The sequence below is a fragment of the Electrona antarctica genome (genome assembly GCF_951216825.1).
Source record: "Electrona antarctica genome assembly, chromosome: 17".
Taxonomy (NCBI): domain Eukaryota; kingdom Metazoa; phylum Chordata; class Actinopteri; order Myctophiformes; family Myctophidae; genus Electrona; species Electrona antarctica.
The window spans coordinates 28147711-28155500 of NC_136798.1; positions in this window are offsets into that span (position 1 = coordinate 28147711).

Sequence of the window (7790 nt, forward strand, 5' to 3'; positions counted from 1 at the left end):
TCCCAAGACTGCTTACATCCATACAATCTTAAGGATTTACGTGGTACCATACAGATTATGGATTATTGTCTATTGCACATACTGTTAAGAGTGGGGCAATGTCATTATAAAGTCACGATGTGACTTCTAGATCAGTTACTTTAGCTATTCTTTGTGGGGGGGAAATTGAATGACAGTTAAAGAGCTTAATTAAGTCTCTCTGATGGTTTTAGAGCAATGAAAAGTATTAGTAAGAGCTTGTGAGTTCTGCATGGGATCCATTAGAACACGGGTTCCTTTTTTCCCCTACAAAGTAACGGTCTGGGACATACAATACAAAGTATTGTGGTTTGTTGTCATCTCTAACAGGGCCTATACACCACCACCAATTAGTGACCTTCTGAACTTTCTCCCCTACTACTGTATATCCTGTCTCCTGAGGTTAAGAGTGGATTATGATGGCTTTGCGCTGATACATGGAAGCAGACAATCCAACTAATAGGAAGCTTTAAACAATAGCATGATTAAAATGCCATGTGTCTCTGTATGTTCTGCTGGTTCAATTCAATTACAGGCACATCTATAGCTCTAGAATAGATCATTCACTTCCATAGCAAAAATAAAAAATACTACCTGCCAATTTTGCAACGTCCCACTGTCAGGGGTATTTGTCTTCTCAATCTGAAAAAAGGAGAAAAAAGTTTTGTTTATTGTGTTTTTTATTTTATTTTATTTTGTATTTGTTTTACATTTCCATTCTTAACAGAACCACTCATGAAGGGAGAGGTAGCCTATGTCTTTAAAAACAAGAAAAAAGGTAGAATAGCTATTTTTGCTATTTTAGCAACATTTTGAAATTAGAAGTTCTGCGTTCTGGATTCCAATAACTCATTGTAGTATTGCCTCCTGAGCAGAACACTAATTAGCTTCTTAAAACCTTATCTGAAACCGAGCAGTAGCTGGAATTTTGTAGATACATATCCAGCTATCCAAAACAAATTAATATCTTCCTGAATATAATCTGTTTTGTGATGGCAGATTGCTGGGAAAAAAGTACCTTTTCACTAAGCCTTAAACCCAAATCAAATTACAAATACACAGCCACATAGCTATACTATGTAGGCCTAAGCCTCATTGATTTTGGCAAAATGCATTATGGAAAACAATTACGTTTTATGGGCCTGCTGTATTTAGTTGCTGGGGCAATTTATTTAGCTATAGCATATTTACCTTAACTCACCCGCTCAGAGACTAGGAGACTTTGGAATGATTAAGCATCTTATGGGGGATGTTGATATAGGTCAGTGTGTAGATAAGTGCTCTGGGCACCATCTGGTCTTCTTGGAGACATTTAAAGTGTCTATAACATGGCCCGAAAATATCACAGCCTATATACGCCCTATACTATACTACTGTACATCACGTGGTCTCAGTGAAAGCAGTCTGAAACAGGGCAGGGTGTATGAATTTATATAGAATGTCTTAGTTACAATGATTTTTTTTAAGGTTAAAGGACCACTTCACCACTTTTCAACCTATCTTCATATAATAATTAAATAATTGGTCCTCACTAATGTTCACAACAAAATACCACGATTTGTTCCTACTCTGTCTGTGTCTCATAGGAGGGCTGAGGGCAGTTCAGAAATCCGTCCACCAGTGACATCATCGTTAGGCAGATTTTTTTAAAACAACATTTAAAAAATATATGTATTCTAGTGAGAACAATGGCTTCTATTTTCACATTGCAACTTTTCAGGAATAGAAAGCCTGGATTTTCTATTAGCTTGGATTCCCCATCGATGATGTCACTGTTGGACGGGTTTCTGGACTGCCCACAGCCCTATGTGACACAAACACGTGTGTTATTGTATCATGATCATTAGTGAGGACCAATTATATGAAGATAGGTTGAAAAGTGGTGAAGTGGTCCCCCCCACTGAGATGCTCTAAACACTAGCCGAAGGTTCATGGTGACAGTCTGGGAGACCCAGACTGTAAAATGACATGGCAATTTTTATAATTTCTTAGCATGAACAATGTTGCTATACAACTAAGGTGTGGCAGCGGTGGCCGAACGGATAGCGGCGCGGTCTAGATACCGGAAGGTTCCCAGTTCGAATCAGCCGTCCGACACGTTAAAATTACCACCGCTGAAATGCCCTTGAACAAGGCATCAACCACTACGATGAAATGTGTTCTATGAGCAGGGCCTGGCTGGAAACAAGTTCTTGAGCTTAGCCCAGATACCCTGGGTAAATATAGATTTCATTTCATTTCATTTCATTTGACTAATAAAATACATTTTATTGATAAAGAAAGAAAAAATCACACCCGTGTGAAGTGAGTACCAAAATACCGTAGAGGTAATTACATAGGGACAGTCAATACATAGATACGAGTGTGTGTGTGTGTGTGTGTGTGTGTGTGTGTGTGTGTGTGTGTGTGTGTGTGTGTGTGTGTGTGTGTGTGTGTGTGTGTGTGTGTGTGTGTGTGTGTGTGTGCGTGCGTGCGCGTGCGTGCGTGTGCGTGTGTGTGTGTGTGTGCCGTGACATCATAAAAATATAATCACATATCGGATTTCCCCTTATGGTACAAGCTGCGTGACCAAGTTAGGTGGGGCTAAAATTGCTTGGCTAAAATTGGAGCATGTAGCCTACAGATTTTGTCCAAACATCACGCAAATCATTTCGATACACCTTATCTCTATATGCCTATACTCATGACGTCAAGGTGGACCTGTCCGATCTGTCAAATTTCATCCTGATTGGCTAGAAGCCAGAGGCACATTCTAGTTTTGTATCTGTACACTACTGGGAACATTAAACCTTTTTTTCCTACAGGCTACAATACATTACAAGTGCATGAAAAAAATACACTTACTGGTAATTGAATATTTAAATGCCATCTGCCTTCGCAGCCTTCCAAAGGGATAAGCTTCGCCCACAAAGTCACAATATAGCAATAATTTAGAGAGCCTATTAACAAACTCTGATTATTACCCATTACATAATCTGAGTAAATTATTTTACTAACCTGGCACATCCTATGTGTTGTCAGCACAACTAGCAGTCTGTAGCTATTTATTAAAGTGGCAGCAGGCTTTCAGCTTTCATTGATGACCACTGTAAGCCCTGCATTCTTCGTTACACATTTTCACAACATTTTGGTATACAAATGGTATAGCGTTTTAAAGATGGAGTGCCGTGATTTTTTTCCACCCTAAAACATGATCATCAGGTCTTATTGTTATATAAGGAGGTATAATTATTTCAAAAAAGTGTACAGTATTTGTTAAAATGTTGTTTTTATGTGGGCACGCCCACCAGTTCATTAGGTATGCCTGGTTTGCCTGGTGGGTGGTGATGGGTGGTGATCCACCTGAACTGAAGCCGCACCCACAGCTGTAGTTGTATGATAAAGGGGGAGGGGTTAGGGGAGGGGCTGATAATGTGATGTCACTATATTACTGTTTTTTTCATTGGCACGTTTGACTGTCAAGGTTTCAGCCTCCAGGAAGAAACCCTAAATACAAAGTTAATACACCATTGCACATAAAAACGACTCCATCGTGTCTAATGAAGTACTGTCACCTCATAGACACATGAAAAACTGGAAAAATACAAAAAATTGTGGCACTCCAGCTTTAACAATTTGAACCCTAGCGTCCCTCTTCCGGGCATGTTAATTAAAGAGACTTTATAGTGTGAAGAGAAAAAAGGTGGAGACCAAGTAACACCTGTGGGATCCCAGCCAACTAAGTTAAGTGGTGAATACAGTACAAATACAATGTCCACACGTGGAATGTTCATTTTATGGGATTTAATCCTTGTATTTTTGTTTTGTTTTGTAGGACATTTTGGATTTTAAAGGTATCCACATGCTGGTAGTCTAGATGTGACATAATTATGTTTCATGTCATCATCAATAAAGCAATCAATCAATCAATCAATCAATCAATATACTTAATAGTATACTTATAGCAAACTGGACACATCTGCGAATCGGGATGTAACCACTTATTAGACCAGAGTCCATACCTATACTAAACTTGTAAAAATGTATAATGTATTTATTTGTTTAACTTTCACCTGTAGCACTAGCAACACAACAATGACCTTTACTAATAGTTTGGGAATACGTTTGCTGTTTCTGTTTGTCTTGTGATGACAAGAACAGTGTAACATTCAACATTAACAAAGAGCAAAACTGAGTCGATTTAGAGGTTAAAATGATTTGGGGAAAACAGTCACAATACCAATGCATCTTGAATACAATTTTATAAAACATTGCACCCTACAATTATTTTTTATATAGGGTAATGTTTTATCTGCCACTGCTTTGATGTTATATCAATAAAGACATATTAATACTTTTCTGCTGTGACCTTTTTTGCTTCTGGTTGCTAATGCAGTCTTTAAATTATGGTACAAAGTGTATACATTATTAACATGGTCATGGTACATCATTTAGAGTCTAAATACAAATACATGGTACAAATGTCTACATTTTAGACATTTGGCTCACCTACCCAGTTTTTAATGCCCCGAATAAGAATAGCCTACATGATAGATTAATGTATGGGCTAGCTGCATTTATTTACTGGTGATGCGTCATTGGCTGTATACACGGTTTACCTTTAAGATTAACATAGGCTGATGAAAATAACAAAAGGAATTGAATGATTAATTGTTGGTCATTTGGAAATTGGAGCTATTGCATGGCTTAATTATGCAATTGCAAATATGCTGAAGCAGGTTAATACACAGTTAATTGTTTTGCAGTAAAATTGGATTATGGTGCATCAATAAATTCAATCGAGTCTGCAGGCATGCTTCAGTTTGTATTACCACAAACTGAAGCATGTCATGGTCTAGCCACTTCAGGGCTAGTCATGGTCATGCAATTGCCCCCTAAAGAGTTTACCACGACATTTAAATTTAGAATGCGCCCATGTGTCCATTTTACGCACAGTTATACGCATGGGTATACGATTGCAAAAGACTCGCACATATCTGGAAAAGACTCACACATAGGCTAAATGCCTACTTAATTCTATGGCAATCGAATCAAAGACAGTAGTGAATAATGTAAATCGTGTGCCAACCTGCTTTGGCTGTATGGTTGAATCGTGCGCCCTCTCGGACGGTATCTCCCAGAGACTCCGGTAGTCCACGAACTCCACACAAGCAACGTAAGCAACAAAACATCCGTGTGCATTCTGTTCAAAAATAAGTATGGTCCACCACCAAGAATAAAAAAAAATGAAGGTCTACCTCAAAAACCTTTTGGGAATTATGGGCATATTCCCGACACGTTTCGTGCCAGACATTGTAGCATAGGCATAGCCTGCCATACATTTAGACCTCATCATTATAATCTCACAGTGGCGAAAGCAATTTCGCCTAAACCTATAAAATCCCTCATGTCAGATGGCTCGGATTTTCTGACGGTAGGTAAACCTAGTATGAACACAGTTGACGTTTCACAGAGGATTCATTCACACGCGGGTTAGAGGTGACTCACATGCTCGTGAACAATGAGAGATTTGCATGCCAATTTAGGATCGCCTACACAGCATTGTATAATTTAGAATGGCATTGCAGATGGCCTAGCAGGCGCAGTGGAGCATAGGCCAATTTAAAGAGGCAACCTTTTTTATGTCCGCTTTTATATAATTCGTTTCGTCATGAATGATGACACACTGTTTTTTGTAATGACTAGTAAAAAGACAATAGGTCCACAATAGCCTACATAATAGTAGACAATATGCATTAACTGATATTGGGATTTATGTAACAGTCCTTTACATAATCCTGTGTGAGCGTGCCCTTGCTTGGATGTTTATTATGTAGGAGAGGGTTGAATGCAAGCATGTCACAAGGGTCAATGTGGTTACAACAATACTGACTAGTCCAGCAGCCGAGGTGGACGTATAGGCCATAGTCATTTTTATTGGCCTAAAATATTGTATAGGCCTACATACATTCATGAATCCACTTGCTGACCGGCTGTCAGTATTGAGCAATTGTTTTATAGTGGTTTCTTGTGAAACTATCATTAACATCCTATTGCAGGCAAAATTGTCAAAAATGTCAAACTTTACTTTTGCTTTAAGTAGCATGTGACACTAGGGGGTTATGAATCCATTCCAAGCATTCATTTTGCACAAAACACACACAAAATACACAAATGCCTGTACGCGCGTACATTTGGCCCATAGTGCTTTCAAATTTGAGAAATTTCGAATGGGGCTCAAAGGCAGATATTGGCACGTCAAAAAAGCACTTTCACCTAGAAACTCCATTCACACTTTTTATAATTCAGCTACTGTGGAGACACATGCTGGACCTTTTTACTTTGAAATGTTTTGTAGTTTCTGAGTTATTTAACTTAAACGCCCCAATGCATTCTCAATGGCAATAGCACAAACTTTGGCATGCTACTAGTCCTACATACTTACACCTAGAAACCCCATTCAAACGTATTTAGGTTCATCTTAACCTACTTTGGACTAGTCCTACATACTTACACCTAGGAACCCCATTCTAGCTTACTTAGGTTCATCTTACGGTGGACATGTTTGCCTGAAAAGGAATCTTTTAAATGTTTCATAGTTTTAGAAATATAGTGCTTTCAAATTTGAGGAATTTACAATGGGGCTCAATGGCAGATATTGGCACGTCAAAAAAGCACTTTCACCTAGAAACTCCATTCACACATTTTATTATTCAGTTTACTGTGGAGACACATGCTGGAACTTTTTACTTTGAAATGTTTTGTAGTTTCTGAGTTATTTAACTTAAACGCCTAATGCATTCTCTATGGCAATAGCACAAACTTTGGCATGCTACTATACTCCTACATACTTACACCTAGAAACCCCATGCAAACCTATTTAGGTTCATCTTACGGTGACGATGTTTGCCTGAAAAGGAATCTTTGAAATGTTTCATAGTTTTAGAAATATAGTGCTTTCAAATTTGAGAAATGTATAATGGGGCTCAATGGCAGCTCTATGGCACATCAAAAAGTCACTTTTACCTAGAAACTCCATTCACACGTTTTATAATTCAGCTTACTGTGGAGACACATGCTGGAACTTTTTACTTTGAAATGTTTTGTAGTTTCTGAGTTATTTAAGTTAAACGCCCAATGCATTCCCAATGGCAATAGCACAAACGTTGGCATGCTACTAGTCCTACATACTTACACCTAGAAACCCCATTCAAACCTATTTAGGTTAATCTTACGGTGGACATGTTTGCCTGAAAAGGAATCTTTGAAATGTTTCATCGTTTTAGAAATATAGTGCTTTCAAATTTGAGACATTTACAATGGGGCTCAATGGCAGATATTGGCACGTCAAAAAAGCACTTTCACCTAGAAACTCCATTCACACTTTTTATAATTCAGCTTTCTGTGGAGACACATGCTGGAACTTTTTACTTTGAAATGTTTTGTAGTTTCTGAGTTATTTAAGTTAAACGCCCAATGCATTCCCAATGGCAATAGCACAAACTTTGGCATGCTACTAGTCCTACATACTTACACCTAGAAACCCCATTCAAACCTATTTAGGTTCATCTTACGGTGGACATGTTTGCCTGAAAAGGAATCTTTGAAATGTTTCATCTCTTTAGAAATATAGTGCTTTTAAATTTGAGAAATTCAGAATGGGGGTCAATGGCAGATTTTGGCAAGTAAAGACATGAGTGGGGTTTGAACCCACAATCTCCAGATCATGCAGCAAGTGTGCTAAGTCACTGATCTACTTGCTACCTGCCACAACACAGTCTGCTGTTCCCTTT